General features: G+C 50.7%; 1 protein-coding gene and 1 long non-coding RNA gene across 3 annotated transcripts in view; one reads left to right on the forward strand and one right to left on the reverse strand.

The window, feature by feature from the left end:
• The window catches only part of znf407 (zinc finger protein 407), a 565,952-nt gene that overhangs the window by 410,802 nt on the left and 137,727 nt on the right, over window positions 1-17,423 (forward strand). The gene's annotated exons all lie outside the window — the stretch shown is intronic.
• Window positions 16,230-17,423, reverse strand: part of LOC140385119 (uncharacterized) — a 79,702-nt gene continuing 78,508 nt past the window's right edge. Inside the window, exon 4 of the long non-coding RNA XR_011933287.1 lies at window positions 16,230-17,286. This is a non-coding gene — a long non-coding RNA (uncharacterized lncRNA). The remainder of the gene's footprint in view (window positions 17,287-17,423) is intronic.

A 17,423-nucleotide genomic window follows, 5' to 3' on the forward strand; every position in this document is an offset into this window, starting at 1 on the left:
ACCATCTCCATCTCGGCCCGTTGATGCTGACAAGGGTGTGTACGATACTTTGCTTCCTGAAGTCAATGACCAGCTCTTTAGTTTAGGGAGAGATTGTTGTCGTTACACCAATCCACTAGGTTCTCTATCTCCCTCCTGTACTCTGACTCATCGTTGTTCGAGATCCTGCACACTACAGTCGTGTCATCAGCAAACTTGTAGATGAAGTTGGAGCCAAATATTGCCATCCAGTCTTGTGAGTATAGGGAGTATAATAGGGGGCTAAGTACGCAGCCTTACGGGGCCCCGGTATTGGGTAGATGTTGATGTTTATCCTTACTGATTGTGATCTATGGGTCAGGAACTCGAGAATCCAGTTTAGAGGGAGGAGCCAAGTCCTAGGTTTTGGAGCTTTGATATGAGCTTGTCTGAGATAATGGCGTTGAAGGCGGAGCTGTAGTCAATGAATAGGATCTGAAGTAGGAGTCCTTGTTGTCGAGATGCTCCAGGGATGAGTGCAGGGCCAGGGAGGTGGCGTCTGCTGTGGACGGGTTGTGGCAGTATGCGAATTGCACTGGATGAAGGCATTCTGGGAGTTTGGAGTTATTGTGTCTCATTACCTCTCGAGGCACTTCATAATGATCAATGTCAAGGCCACCATTTTTTTTTTTTTAATAATTTTTATTAAAGGTTTTCATAAAATATCAATAACAAAATGAGAAAGAAAAAAGAACTCAACAGGGTTAAGTACAAAACACAATCTAAAAAAGCAACCCCCCAAACCCCTCCCTCCGTACCTGAATAATAAATTAGCATTAACACCCCGATTTAAGACAACAGGTGTAAACACCCCCTCAGACCCTTCCAGTGTAAATAACATAAACAAAAATAAAGTAAACCCCCCCCCCCCCCGAGCTGCTGCTGCCATTGACCAATGTCTATCGTTCTGCCAGAAAGTCTAAGAACGGTTGCCACCGCCTAAAGAACCCTTGTACCGACCCTCTCAAGGCGAATTTCACCCTCTCCAATTTAATGAACCCTGCCATATCGCTGATCCAGGAGTCCACGCTTGGGGGCCTCGTATCTTTCCACTGAAGGAGAATCCTTCGCTGGGCTACCAGGGACGCAAAGGCCAGAATTCCGGCCTCTTTCGCCTCCTGCACTCCCGGCTCCTCTACCACCCCAAATGTTGCGAGGCCCCAGCCCGGTTTGACCCTGGATCCTACCACCCTCGACACCGTCCTCGCTACGCCCTTCCAAAATTCCTCCAGCGCTGGGCATGCCCAGAACATATGGGTGTGATTTGCTGGGCTTCCTGAGCACCTAACACACCTGTCCTCACCCCCAAAGAACCTGCTCATCCTTGTCCCGGTCATGTGTGCCCTGTGCAGCACCTTAAACTGTATGAGGCTGAGCCTCGCGCATGAAGAGGAAGAGTTCACCCTCCCTAGGGCATCTGCCCACGTCCCCTCTTCGATCTCCTCTCCCAACTCCTCCTCTCACTTACCTTTCAACTCCACCACCGAGGCCTCCTCCTCCTCCTGCATCACCTGGTAAGTTTCCGAGATCTTCCCCACTCCCCCCCCCACCCCCCCGAGAGCACCCTGTCCTGTACTGTGTGGCAGTAGCCGTGGGAATTCCACCACCTGCCGTCTGGCAAACGCCCTTACCTGTAAGTACCTGAAGGTGTTCCCCGGGGGGAGCCCGTACGTCTCCTCCAGCTCACCCAAGCTCGCGAACTTCCCGTTCACAAACAGGTCCCCCAACTTTCGTATGCCTGCCCTGTGCCACCCCGAAAACCCTCCACCTGTTCTTCCTGGGGCGAACCGGTGGTTCTCCCGTAATGGGGTCCACGCCGAGGCCCTAACTTCCCCCCTATGCCGCCTCCACTGCCCCCAAATTTTGAGGGCCGCCACCACCACCGGGCTCGTGGTATACCTCCTTGGAGGGAGTGGCAGCGGTGCCGTTGCCAGCGCCCCCAGACTAGTACCCACACAGGACGCCGTCTCCAGCCTCTTCCATGCAGCCCCCTCCCCCTCCATCACCCACTTGCGCACCATTGTCGCATTGGCGGCCCAGTAGTACCCACAGAGGTTGGGCAGCGCCAGCTCCACCCTATCTCTACTCTGCTCCAGGAACACCCTTCTCACCCTCGGAGTCCCTCGCGCCCACACAAACCCCATTATACTCCTGTTAACCCGCCTGAAAAAAGCCTTCGGGATAAACACGGGGAGGCACTGGAACAGGAACAAAAACCTTGGGAGCACCGTCATTTTGATTGACTGCACCCTACCCGCCAGGGACAGCGGCAACGCGTCCCACCTCTTGAACTCCTCCACCATTTGCTCCACAAGCCTTGTAAAGTTAAGCCTATGCAGGGCCCCCCAGCTCCTGGCCACCTGGACCCCCCAAATATCTGAAGCTCCTCTCCGACTTTTTCAGTGGGAGCTCGCCAATCCCCCTCTCCTGGTCCCCGAGCTGAACTACGAACAGCTCGCTCTTCCCCATATTGAGCTTGTACCCCGAAAAGTCCCCGAATTCCCTAAGCATCCTCATTACCTCTGGCATTCCTCCCACCGGGTCCGCCACATACAGCAGCAGGTCGTCCGCAGAAAGCGACACCCTATGCTCCTCCCCACCCCGCACCAACCCCCTCCAGTTCCTCGACTCTCTCAGTGCCATAGCCAGGGGTTCAATCGCCAGTGCGAAGAGCAGGGGGGACAGGGGGGACCCCTGTCTCGTCCCTCGGTGCAACCGAAAGTACTCGGACCTCCTCCTATTTGTGGCCACACTCGCCATCGGGACCTCGTACAACAGCCTAACCCACCTGACAAACCCCTCCCCAAACCCGAACCTCTTCAGCACCTCCCACAGGTACCCCCACTCTACCCTATCGAAGGCTTTCTCAGCGTCCATCGCCACCACTATCTCCGCCTCCCCCTCCCTCGCCGGCATCATGATAACGTTCAAAAGCCTCCGCACATTCGCGTTCAACTGTCTCCCCTTCACAAACCCCGTCTGGTCTTCATGGATGATCTGCGGCACACAATCCTCAATCCTCGTGGCTAAGACCTTCGCCAGCACCTTGGCATCTACATTTAGCAAGGAAATCGGTCTGTAAGACCCACATTGCAGGGGATCCTTGTCCCGCTTCAGGATCAAGAAGATCAGTGCCTGGGACATCGTCGGGGGTAAAGGCCCCCCCCTCCCTTGCCTCATTAAACGTCCTAACTAACAGCAGGCCCAACAGGTCCATATATTTTTTATAGAGCTCGACCGGGAAACCGTCCGGCCCCTGTGCCTTCCCCGCCTGCATGCTTCCTATCCCTTTGATCAGCTCCTCCAGCCCAATCGGGGCCCCAGTCCCGCCACCAGTCCCTCTTCCACCTTTGGAAACCTCAATTGGTCCAGGAAACGGCCCATCCCTCCCTCCTCCCGTGGGGGCTCGGATCGGTAGAATTCCTCGTAAAAGTCCCTGAAGACCCCATTGATGCCAACCCCACTCCGCACCACGCTCCCTCCCCTGTCCTTAACTCCCCTGATCTCCCTAGCTGCGTCCCGCTTCCGAAGCTGATGCGCCAGCATCCGGCTTGCCTTTTCCCCATACTCGTAGACCGCCCCCTGGGCCTTCCTCCACTGCACCTCCGCCTTCCTGGTGGTCACCAGGTCGGATTCGGCCTGGAGGCTGCGCCTCGTCCTCAACAATCCTTCCTCAGGTTCTTCCGCATACCTCCTGTCTACCCTCACCATCTCCCCCACCAGCCTCTTCCTCTACCCCCGCTCCCTCCGCTCCTTGTGGGCCCTGATGGAGATCAGCTCTCCCCTCACCACCGCCTTCAGTGCCTCCCATACCATCCCCACTCGGACCTCCCCGTTGTCGTTGGTCTCCAAGTACCTCTCTATACTTCCTCGGACCCGCTCGCTCACCTCCTCGTCCGCCAACAGCCCCACCTCCAAGCGCCACAGCGGACGCTGGTCCCTCTCCTCCCCATCTCCAAGTCCACCCAATGCGGGGCGTGGTCCGAAATGGCTATTGCTGAATACTCGGTATCCTCTACTCTCGCTATCAGCGCCCTACTCAAAATGAAAAAGTCGATTCGAGAATAAGCCTTATGGACATGTGAGAAGAATGAAAATTCCCTAGCCCCCGGCCTTGCAAATCTCCAAGGGTCCACCCCTCCCATTTGGTCCATAAATCCCCTCAATACTCTAGCCGCCGCCGGCTTCCTACCCGTCCTAGACCTGGAGCGATCCAGTGCAGGATCCAACACCGTGTTAAAGTCTCCCCCCATTATCAGGCCCCCCACTTCCAAGTCTGGGATCCGACCCAACATACGCCACATAAAACCTGCATCGTCCCAGTTCGGAGCATACACATTGACCAGTACCACCCTCTCTCCCTGCAGCTTACCACTTACCATTATGTACCTACCGACATTATCTGCCACAATGCTCGACGCCTCGAACGACACCTTTCCCACCAAGATCACCACCCCTCGATTTTTGGCATCTAGCCCCGAGTGAAACACCTGACCTACCCACCCTTTCTTCAGTCTTACCTGGTCTGCCACCTTCAGGTGTGTCTCCTGGAGCATAACCACATCCGCCTTGAGCCCCTTCAGGTGCGCGAACACGCGGGCCCGCTTAACCGGCCCATTCAGTCCCCTTACATTCCAGGTTATCAGCCGGATTAGGGGGCTACCCGCCCCCCTCCCCCGCCGACTAGCCATGACCCCTCCTCGGCCAGCCACGCGCCCGCACCCCACACCCGGCCCGTTCCCCACAGCGGCATACCCCCGTCTTGACCCGCCCCACTCGCTCCAGCTCCTCCTTGATCTTAGCAGCAGCAACTCGATTTCCCCCCCCCCCCCTCCCCCTGGCTAGGACCCATCCTAGCTGGTTTACTCCCCCCATTGCACTTCCGCAAGTCAGCTGACTCCTGCTGACCCCAGCCACTCCCGCCTCCCCTTCGACTCCTCCCATTGTGTGGCACACCCTCCTCTCCCGCTCCCCATTCACAGGCTCTCCCCCTCCGTTCTAAGCGCGGGAAACAATCCTCGCTTCCCCACCCCCCCCCTCCCCCCCCCCCCCCCAGTCTTCGGCACGGGAAAAGAATCCCGCGCTCTCCACCTACCAGGCCCCGCCACCAACCAAAACAGTACCCAACCCGCCCCATCCACCCTCCCCAACCCGAAAGAGAAAAACACAGAGAAAAAGAAGCCCAAAACAATGCAAAGGCCCCCCCCCCCCCCCCGAACCAAAAATAGGCATAACATATCCACCGCAGTCCCCAATCGCCCATCCCGACCCTCAGTCTGTGTCCAGCTTCTCGGCCTGAACAAAGGCCCAGGCCTCCTCCGGAGACTCAAAATAATGGTGCCGGTCCTTGTAGGTAACCCACAATCGCGCCGGCTGCAACATGCCAAACTTCACCCCCTTCCTGTGCAGCACCGCCTTCGCTCGATTGTACCCGGCCCTCCTCTTCGCCACCTCCACACTCCAGTCCTGATATATCCGAACCTCCGCATTCTCCCACCTGCTGCTCCTCTCCTTCTTGGCCCACCTGAGCACACACTCCCGATCGACAAACCGATGGAACCGCAGCAGCACCGCCTGCGGAGGCTCGTTAGCCTTGGGCCTCCTCGCCAACACTCTATGGGCCCCTTCCGGCTCCAGGGGCCCCTGGAAGGACCCCGCTCCCATCAGCAAGTTTAACATGGTGACCACATAGGCCTCCACGTCCGGCCCCTCCAGGAGGCCCAGAATCCGCAGATTCTTCCGCCTCGACCGATTCTCCATCTCCTCGAACCTCTCCTGCCATTTCTTGGGGAGCGCCTCGTGTGCCTCCACCTTTACTGCCAGGGCTGAGATCTCGTCCTCATTGTCAGAGATCTTTTGTTGAGCCTCTCGGATCGCCACCCCCTGGGCCGTCTGTGTCTCCAGCAGCTTATCAATAGAAGCCTTCATCGGCTCTAGCAGGTCCTTTTTAATCTCTCTGAGGCAGCGCTGGATACCCTCCTGTTGCTCCTCCGCCCACTGCCTCCACGCTGCCTGGTCTCCGCCCGCCGCCATTTTGTCCTTCTTCCCTCCCTTCTTCTGGTCCACCACCACCTTTCTTGTCACCCCGCTCCTAGTTAAAGCCATATACTGACGGGGAACTATTATTAACTCCTTCCCACACCGGGAAACGTCGAAAAAGTGCCTTTGGGGGCCCTGAAAAGAGCCCAAAAGTCTCGAGAGGGAATACTTTTGGCAGTGTTCGCTTCACCAATCTGCCCCAAAATGTCCGTGGAAACTCCTGAAAAAGGTCTAAGAGTCTGTTCCAGACGGGAGCTGCCGAATGTGTGACCTACTCCTCCATGGCCGCCACCGGAAGCCTCGTCCCCGCTTCTTCAGTGGCCCTGGTGAGATCTTTTCACAGTTGTTCCCTCTGCTGTTCGAATTCACTTTTGATAAAGGTCCTCAGGTCAGTTTGCAGCTTTAAGCTTGCCCTTCCCCCGCTTGCATGCTGGAAGGGGCCCTGTTTATCCTGTTTGCAGCCAAATCTTCCACTGCTTCTGCCGGGCCTGGCAGCCAAAAGACACAACACTCCTGGGGGACACCGTCAGGGGAGTGTTGCAGTCCTCTTCCCACACCGGGAAATGTCAAACAAATGCCGTGGGGGCCCTGCAAAAGAGCCCAAAAGTCCGTTCCAAGCGGGAGCTACCGAACATGCCACCTAGCTCTGCATAGCCGCACCCGGAAGTCTGTCAAGGCCACCATATGATAGTCGTTGTAAAAAAGGTTATGGAGACGAAAGGGTGGAAAAAAGATTCACAAGGATGGTACTGAAATTGTGAAGTTATATCCATCAGCGTAGTTAGTGGGAACACTGCTTCCCAATGCACCACATAGTGACTTATCCATGCCCATCAGCTTTCTCTTGTAGGTTGTCCCATTGAGGTCCTCGTCTATGAATCCTCTGCAGCAGAACCTATGGCCAAATCCACCCTACAGCATGCTGCTATAGGTGCTGTCCTTCCCATCACCCTGCAGCACGCTGCTATAGGTGCTGTCCTTCCCATCACCCTGCAGCACGCTGCTATAGGTGCTGTCCTTCCCATCACCCTGCAGCACGCTGCTATCGATGCTGTCCTTCCCATCACCCTGCAGCACGCTGCTATCGGTGCTGTCCTTCTCATCACCCTGCAGCACGCTGCTATTGGTGCTGTCCTTCCCATCACCCTGCAGCACGCTGCTATCGGTGCTGTCCTTCCCATCACCCTGCAGCACGCTGCTGTCCTTCCCATCACCCTGCAGGACGCTGCTATCGGTGCTGTCCTTCCCATCACCCTGCAGGACGCTGCTATCGGTGCTGTCCTTCCCATCACCCTGCAGCAGGCTGCTGTCCTTCCCATCACCCTGCAGGACACTGCTATCGGTGCTGTCCTTCCCATCACCCTGCAGCACGCAGCTATCCTTCCCAGCACGCTGCTATCGGTGCTGTCCTTCCCATCACCCTGCAGCACGCTGCTATTGGTGCTCTCCTTCCCATCACCCTGCAGCACGCTGCTATCGATGCTGTCCTTCCCATCACCCTGCAGCACGCTGCTATCGATGCTGTCCTTCCCATCACCCTGCAATCGATGCTGTCCTTCCCATCACACTGCAGCACGCTGCTGTCCTTCCCATCACCCTGCAGCACGCTGCTATCGGTGCTGTCCTTCCCATCACCCTGCAATCGATGCTGTCCTTCCCATCACACTGCAGCACGCTGCTGTCCTTCCCATCACCCTGCAGCAGGCTGCTATCGGTGCTGTCCTTCCCATCACCCTGCAGCACGATGCTATCGGTGCTGTACTTCCCATCACCCTGCAGCACGATGCTATCGGTGCTGTCTTTCCCTCCATCGTGTGCCTCATGTTTCAACATGTGCAGATCTAGTCTCGGTGCTGGCCTCTATAATACACACAGTATCAGTATCTGGGCTGCTGACTGCAAATATCACTCCAAATGTCAGTGCTTCATCATCACTGTCTTCTTGCCGTGCCTCCCTTACCTGGCCAGGTTCTACTTCTTGCGTGTCTGAAAGGAGAAAGACACAAGGGTCCAGTTGTGGAGTGGGGAAAATTAAAGGATGCCAGCTTCTGTCCTCATCATTTACATCAGAAGGAAGTCTGGGATATGAGAAGGAGTATTAGGTATGAGGAAAAGTCATCTTCGGTTCATTCAGTCGACAATAGGGTTAGCAACTGGCCTTTCAATAATGGCCAGTACCAACTCCACCGTGGAGGTCAGTTCATGTGGACAAGCCTGTACCCCTCTGGTCAGCTCCTACTGGGTCCAAGAGTGTCAGTGAGTGGCACACAATCTGAATGATGTGGCTATCATGGTTTTATAGTAATGTGTGTGTGTGCAAGCCAAGATGTGGGTGGGGCATATAAACAATAGGTATTAGTCATGATTGATGAAGATGGTTGGTAGGCGCCTGCAGGGGGGTGTGGTGTCTGAGGAGTGTCTGAATCCAGTGGTTCAGTAGGATGATGTGGCATTTGGAGATTCATTCCCCGACCTTGACCAATTATGGGAGGTCATTGAACTACGTCCAGGTTATCGGGGGGCGACTGTTGATGTTGACTTCGAGGGCTGTCTCCTCCCACAGCGTTTTGAGCATGCATCCGGGGCGGCCTCCTCCCCTCCTGTGGATATGGACCATCACTCCTCCTATCCACCCCCTCCCCGGAGGCCTCCAGTGCAAGGTGTAATAACCCGGCTGCTGCCTCCCTCTCTCTCTCGCTTGTGACAAAAACTTTTGACAAAGAGTCATCCAGACTTTTAAACCTCAGCTCCTTTCTCTCTCTCCACAGATGCTGTCAGCAGAGCTGCTGAGATTGTCCCTCTCCCTCATCCTGCCTTCCTTCACTCTTTCCCAGGACAGATTAGCTGCCAGTACCAGCTCCAGCCACAATGCTCCTCCTTCTTTAACAGCAGCAGGCTAACTTTTAAGTGGAGCTGAGTTAGTTCTGGACCCCTTGCTGATACGTGCAGCCAGTGAACAGTGCGAAACCATTTTGATGAACAGGTAGCAGGAGATAGATGGACGGTCTGCATTTGAATCAATGGGTGCGGATTAATCGGGTGTTGGGACACGCTCATTTTGTTGTCCAAGAATTAAAGGCATTCAGCCGAACATTTTGGAGACGTTTTGTGGACCTGCTTCCCACTAGATGGCATTTGACATTCGTCAGTATTTCTGAGTATTTTATGCGGAATTAGTCGGTTGGGAGTGATGCTCCTGTCTGATTGGCCCCGATGTGATTTATGTTTAACTTATTATTCGAGGCTGCTTGCTTTGTGCAGTTTCACCCATTCTTCCTTCTTTAGCAATCTGTCACTCTTCAGGAAACCCAGAGAATGGTGCATCTCGCCCCCATTCGAAATCGAAATTATAAACCGACCCGTGGATTCAGTTAAACAGGATCAGAATGCATTAACCCGATCCTTAAATTCTGACCTCCCGGAGCATGTTTTACAAATTGTTATCAGGTCTACTAGGTGGCTCGGTGAGTGGATCGTGGAAACTAATTGTCCTTTCACTTATATGAGCTGCAGTAACCTGAATTTATATGGTGCCAGGAAAGGTGATGAGGACTAGTAATTGTATATTATGCTGTCCATGAACATCTGCCTGAAGACTCCAAAAATTCATCTATCACATAGGTGCTGTATCTTTCTCTCCCCTCCCCGCAATCCATCCCGAGTGCTGGCCCCTTGGTATGTTTTTGATGGGGACTATCCCTGGCCAGGGGCTCACATTAATCAGCCCCCTTGTTCAGCGCTCCGGTTGACACAACTGCAACCTGCGCACAGCAGTTATTCAAGTCGAGTCCTTGTCACTCGCGGTGCAAAAAACTACACACCTCAGATCCCCAAGGAGATTGCCTGATCGCGCAGAACAAGGGCTCACAGCAGTCGAAGAGAATAGAAATGGGGGGGGGGGGGGGGGGCGTCTATTGGGAACACCACGCAATCAGTTCCCCAAAAGAAAGAGAAGAGGTCCAAGAGGCAAAAGACGAACGTTGTTCAAGTTTTTTGAAGATGACTCGTGCAGCGGTTTTTTTTTGCGAGGCAGTGAGTTGTGGAAGGCCTGGTAGCCTCTCGGTTTGCCACGCACTGCATACACTCCTGTACAAAAAGTTGTGAAGAGATGGATACTTTTGTTGGATTTACGTGGAATGTGCACTTCTTAGCACCGAGGATGTGAAAGAGTGCGCAAAGGTCATTGAGAAAATACTGGGTTACAAACTGGGCATCAGCAATCTTATTGCCAGAAGAGGCTTTTAAAAAGAAAATCACAACGAAAGCACAAAGCAATTTATTTCATATATTGTTAATTCCAATGGCGTATCAGGAAATAATACATCACCATCTCCCAGGTTCATAATTTGCATCCCATGTGTTTTACAAATCATAAGATCAATTTGCTGTGTTGACCCAGCCTGTACCTTACAGAGATGTTACTTGTTAGGGTGAGCTAGTGGCAGCTGACAATATTGCACCAATTTGTTTTGCGAATTTCAAACAAAATCAACTACCATTTGATTGTTTGCTGGTGGAAATGAGCCATGGAATCCAGTTGTTTTTCTTTCACGTCTGCTGTGTGTCTACTGGTTACATCCAATAATTTACATTCATGAGTTTTTTTCCCCCCCTTTGCTTTGTCGTTACATTGTCATTTTAATACCGTTTTTCTCCCCCATTTATCGGCTGAATCCATTTTTTTCTGTCTTCATTTTACTAATCTACTTACCGCTCTGCATTGCCAATCTGCCACAGGCTATTGTACTGCTGTATTCAAGGTCTCCAAGCGTGAATGAAAATCAACCATTTTTTAAAACTCATTTTATTTCTGATGAGGGAGAGACTGAGTAAGCTTTCTTGCAGCCCTATCCAACTACACTATCCTACTGAAGACCGGCACTGTAAAGTTCCCACCGGGGATAGCCTCATGCAGCTTTTGCTAAGGAGAGTGTCTGTGCTCTGCATCTTATTTAAGCTCCAGCATCACCTGATACCAACCTCCGTCCCCTCCGACAGCTATCAGAAGCAAGCCATAGGTAACAAAAGCGGACACGGGTTTATCTGTTTCGGTTTTTTGGGAGAGTGGGAGAGGATAAAAATGATGCACCTCTTTGATGCATACTATTTTCTTTAAAGCAAAATGCACTTTATCTTGTGCATACTGACATGCCAATATACATGAAACTAGAGGTGCAGCAGATTTTTCAATATCTGATTTAGAATCACCCCTCTTGATGGAGGAACAGGAGGGGGCTATTCAGCCCTTCAACCGCTTCGCACCATTTACCGAGGTCATGGCTAATCAGCAAAGTAACTCCATATGCCCCCCCCCCCCCCCACATCACATTGCTTTATATCACTGGACAACAGAAGAATCTATTCAGTTTCAGCTTACAAAAAATTTACCATTGATTCTAGCCTCGTTTCCCATTTGTAGAAGAAAGTTCCAAACTCCTGCCACCCTTTAATCGTAGAACAGGTTCTTCATTCCACTGCTAAGTCTGGTTCTCACTTGTGCACATTGCCCCCCCCCAGTGCCAGCAGTTTCTCTTGATCAACCCTGTCCATTCCACTTCATATCTTGAAAAGGTTGATGAAATCACTCCTTAAACTTCTACATTTCAGGAGTACCGCTCGAATTTGTCAAGCATCTACTCATAATTTAACCCTTAAACCTACGCTGCACCCCTTCCAAAGTCAAAGATCCTTCCAAAAGGTGTGGTGCCCAGAATGCGCTCAAAGTACTTTGGCTTTCTTCCCGTTGGTGCAATTGATGTTCCAGGAGAAAACTTCAACTTCCACACCATCTTGTACCTTTATTTCATGAAAGTTAAATCTTGCATTTTCCTTTCCCTTGCAATTATATCAATTTCTCTCCCCCCCCCCCCCCCCCCCCCCCCCACACACAATTCCAAAATCCTCACAAGTTCTCTCAGATCCTCCAACTCCGACCTCTTGAACATCCTAATTTTAACCACTTCACAACTGGAGGGCTGCTTTGAGCTGCTGAGGCCCCTATCTGGAATTCTCTCACTAAAACCCTCCACCTGTCTGCCCAGCTCTCCTCTTTAAGTCGCCACCTTAAGACCTACCTCTTTGGTCAGGTTTTTGGTCACATATCCTGATATCTGATTATGTGGCTCAGGGTTAAATTTTGCCTGGGGACAGTTCTGCAATGATTTACTATGTTAAATATGCTGTATAAAATGCAATTGATTGTTGTCATTAGCATCTCTTTTTGTTATCTCAGCCATACGTTGCTTTGCGCCAAGACTATGGGTTAGACTACTACCCATCTTCCGGAGATATCAATCAAGATCGACCTGGCCTCTTTGCCCACTCATCCCATGGAGCGATGCACTTCCAGCAGGTGTCACTGGGCAGCTGTCATGTGTGGGGAATCTCCCCACCCATAAGGAGCTGAATCCAACCACAGAGACTACCACAACCACCAGACTAAGAGCAGAACGTTTGCTGATCTGTACGGTTGAATAATCCGATCCCATCAAACATCAACTCAACAGTTTCAGACAATGACCACTGCTCCCATTTTCTTCTTACAGCTCTTACAGCAGCTGTTGGTAATAATTCAACTGCTGCCATTTGCAACTCCTCTGGGCCCATTTTCTTTTCCCACTATCACTCCCTTTTGCCTTGCGCACATTACCTTTTTAGTCATTGAAATCACTCTGACTTTCCACCAAATCACAGTCCTCTTCGTTTGTTCTCGCCTTCCACTTTCTCCGCCTCTGTATTTGCTTGACACATGTTACATCGTGTGGTAAACACCACTGGTAACACACTAAGTGTATTACGGTACTGCCACTGTATTACAGGTAACACTGCAAATCCCAGCCTGCTGGCTCCTCCCAGCAGGCGACGTATAAAAATGTGTGCTCTCCTGCGCTGCTCCCATTCTGGTTCCAGCTGCAGGAGGCTCAACATCTTGTGCAATAAAGCCTCAATAGTTTCACCATTTGCGTCTCGTGGTCATTGATGGTACATCACATCGTAAACATTTTCTCAGTTCTGACAAAAGGTCATCAACCTGAAACATAACTCTATGGGCTGAATACTCCCAAGTCCCCTCCCCCCGGTGTGTTTGATAGCGGATGTGGCAGGAGAATATAGCTGTTTCGCACCAATGTGAATTTACAGTGGGATATTCCGTTGGTGCCGGCCATAGCTGGTCAGGAAACCCACCAGAGAACTTATATGGGGCGGCACGTTGGCATAGTGCTTAGCATTGCTGCCTCACAGACCCGGGTACAATTTCGGACTTGGGTGGTTGTCTGTGTGGAGTCTGCAAGATCTCCCCGTGTCTGCGTGGGTTTCCTTCAAGCGCTCCAGTTTTCTCCCCCAGTCCAAAAGTGTGCAGGCTGGATGGATTGGTCATGCTAAATTGCCCCTTAGTGTCCAAAGATGTTTAGGTTAGGTTGCGGGATAGGGTGGGGGAGTGGGCCAAGGAAAGGGTCGGTGCAGACTCAATGGGCCAAATGGCCTCCTTCCGTGCTGTAGGAGTTCTATGGCTCTATAACAGCAAGGAGTAGACAATTCAACCTCTCAAGCCAATACGATCATGTCTGATCTCCTCTCGGCCTCACCTCCACTTTCCTGCCTGTTCTCTACAGCCCTTCAACCCTTTACTAATTAAATATCTGTCTGTCCCCTTATGTTTATTCAATGTCCCAGCATCCACTGTACTCTGGGGTAGTGAATTCCACCGATTCACGTCTCTGAGAGAAGTAATTTCTTCTCATCCCTGTTTTAAATGTGTTATCCCTTCTCCTAAAACAATGAGGCCGGCAAGAGCCTCATCTTCATCCCGCTCATGGGATGCAGATGAAGGACCCCCCTCCCCACTCCATGAAACATGTTTGGAGTAATGTAGTGTGCTGTTGTCGGGACTCACCTGAACAATGGTTGGGCCTGCCTCCGGATTTCAGGCTGGAGGCCGTCCACAACCCTGCACTCTGGGCCACCACGCTAGTGGGTCGGGAGTGCATCTGCAGGAGGACCTTCCAGATTGTGTCCTGGAGGGGGTGGGGTATTCCTGGAGATCCACCTTCTTTCTTAGAAGATCCATATTCAGTTTCAGGGGGTCCACCTTCTTCCTTCAACAGTGGGTCAGTGATGCTGGCCGTCTTTTCAGCATGGCGCCCCGATTGGACGGCAGACTGCGCGCCAACCAGGCCTGCCTGCCACTGAATACGGTCTAAACCACCCAGGTGCAGAATTAAAAAGGTCGGGGTCAGAACATTTGTCATGTTTTCCCACCAGCCATTGCAGCTGGAAATATTCCACACTGCTGCTGCCACCACGGCACTTAGTGTCAAAACGGGAGACTCCTGTCCTGTATCTCTCATCTTCTGCCGAGTATTTCCACCATTTTTCTTCTTATTTCAACTTTCCAGCATTGTAGTAATTTGTCTTTGAAACATCATCAGAGCTGCTGAGCAACACATTAATCATTAACCTAGATAAATGTTTGTTTAATCGTCACCCCCCCCCCCCCCCCCCCCCCCATCCCATCCCTTCCATCCATGTTTAAGCCTACAAACACATTGTCCATCCATTATGAACATAGAACATACAATGCAAAAGGAGGCCATTCGGCCCATCCAGTCTGCACCGACCCACTCAAGCCCTCACTCCCACCCTATCCCCGTAACCCAATAACCCCACCCAACCTTTTTTGGTCACTAAGGGCAATTTATCATGGCCAATCCACCTAACCTGCACGTCTTTGGACTGTGGGAGGAACCCGGAGCACCCGGAGGAAACCCACGCAGACACGGGGAGAACGTGCAGACTCCGCACAGACAGTGACCCAGCAGGGAATCGAACCTGGGACCCTGGTGCTGTGAAGCCACAGTGCTAATCACTTGTGCTACCGTGCTGCCCTACGATCATTATATGATCTTTGAGCTACTCTCCTTTAATTTATCCTTATTTTCTGGTTCATTGCAATGCCACTTTCAAATTTTGTTTCACAAGGCTCCGATGAATCACCTTTTGACATTTACTATATTAATGGTGCTATATAAATGCAAGTTGTTATATAGCATTGCTTCATTTCAGTTTATGGTAGAATATTCTAGCATGTCAATTTTGATGGACCGTGCAATTAAGCCACATTTTTTTTAATGCTGAGGTTGCTCCGGATCCATCGGCACAGATATTTAGGAATGAACAGTCCATTGCTGTCACCCTACTGCCCTTGAATCCTTCTACGAATCTTGGATACTGCTGTCTTTTGTTTAAAAGTGAGGAGGCTGGACCTTTGCAATAAAATGTATAATGCAGCTTGTATCATTTAAAATGGCAATTAGGGATGATAATAGATGCTGGTCCAGCCGGCGAAGCCCACACCCCTTGAATGACATTTTTAAAAGGATCAGTTCACCTATAGTGTGCACAGGTGTACTCCAAATACTTTACAAGAATGGGTCACTCTGCCGAACACGTCCATTAACCGCTGAAAAATATGGTTATGTAATAGCGACTCTCTTACATCAGGCAATGAAGGCTCAAGAGTAAATAAGACATTGCAGTCTGCAATGTGATTAGAATACAGTATTGTCTGTAGTATGCCTACAGTAACTAAGCAACATTAGTTGTAAATTATTCTCCAGTTATTATCCTCTGCTCACACTTCATACTACTAGAGATGAGTTACCTTTGTAATATAACAACAACTTGCATTTATGTATCACCTTCAACGCCGCAAAACGTCCCAAGGCTCTGAACAAAAGCGTTATCAAAATAACATTTCTGCCACCAAGCCTCAGAAAGCACTTTCAGGACAGGCTTAGTTGAAGGAGCAGGTTTTAAGAAACGTCTTAAGTGAGGTCCAGAGGTGGCGAGGTTTAGGGACGGAATTCCACAATTTAGGACCAAGGAAGCTGAAAGCATGGCCACCAACGATGAAGTGATTGAAATTGCGGACACACAAGAAGGCCAGGATTGGAGGAGCACAGAGATCTCAATGGCTTGTAGAGCTGGAGCAGGTGGCAGAGATAGAGAGGAACAAGAGATAGAGAGGGACTTGAAAACAAGGATGAGGAATATAAAATTGGACGTAGTTGGAATGGGAGCCGGTCGATAGGCATAACTTTTAATGTAGAATTTGGCTAGGGTGAGCACAAGAGCCTTCCCTTCAGGTATTAATCAACAGTCTTCCCAGACACTTTAATCAAATAAGCTTTATTCTAAGAACTTAGTTAACATTTATATAACCAAACAGCAAGAATTTTTATCAATTACAAACATAAAGATACCGCACAGCTACAGTAATCTATGTATAACACTTAATGAATTCCCCTTTAACTGTTCCAATTCAAAAACAAAATCCCATAAACCAAAAACCCCTTTTCAGGCTCTCTGCATTCTCACTTGAATAAGACTGGCTTTCCCTGAGATTCTGACCCCGTCTCACCAGCAGGTTTAAACCCTTCCGGAAAGCAAACTACATCTTTTAAGTTACCAGAACAGCAGGTAGCTATAGTCAATGTTTTTCTTACTGGAGCAGATATTTAAAATGAAAATAGAGAGACAGGAACAAAATACTTCTTTCTCCCCGAGACCACAGCAGTCAAATCAAAAATGAAAGCGAAACCAAAAACAGCTCACAGAGCCAGACCCCAGCTCCACCCACACAATGACATCACTGAAGCCATGTGATAAGACAAAAACCTTTCTTAAAGGGCCACTCCCATGACAATTTCTAGTGGTCTTTGTTCTTGACCATCTCTCTGGTTGCTGCCGCTGACATCGCAGTGAGCAAAAGAGCTTGATGCACAGCATGGGAGAATCTACTGCCAAACACCAACGGTGCTGTTGCTAAAAGTGCTTGGCTCTGCTAATGAGGGAGAATGGCGGCACAGCAACAACAAGAATTGATCCTCTGGCAACTGGATCAGAAGGTCTCTCTGAGCATTGTTGTGCATGGTTTGGTGAATCTCTTGGCCACAAGCTATCTTTCTGCCTCATACGTCTTTGAGAGCCTTCGCTGATTCAGCAGGCGGGAGGAAACAGAACCTTGGCAGTGGTGGAGATTGGATTGGTAGGCGTAGGCATCTGTTCCTGCATGACTGAAAGAAACATCCAGGAAAACAGCATAGGAAAGCCACTAATATCTTCCACAGCAGAGAAAGCTGCAAGTTCACATCACCGTTCTTCACTGTTGTTTAAGGGCAGGTATCTGGCATTAGGTCTTTTTAACCCAAGGACTGGTTACTTCCAGAACTGAAAGACAGAATGAAGAAAGAACATAAAAAAGATAGAAACAGGGCAATACAATTTGATCAACTTCATACAGGATTGCCTCAGAGGTGCAATAAAATACCTATCTTGTGTGTGAATATCAGAAAAGAATATTTTCA

The sequence above is a fragment of the Scyliorhinus torazame genome, chromosome 11 (genome assembly GCF_047496885.1).
Source record: "Scyliorhinus torazame isolate Kashiwa2021f chromosome 11, sScyTor2.1, whole genome shotgun sequence".
NCBI lineage: Eukaryota > Metazoa > Chordata > Chondrichthyes > Carcharhiniformes > Scyliorhinidae > Scyliorhinus > Scyliorhinus torazame.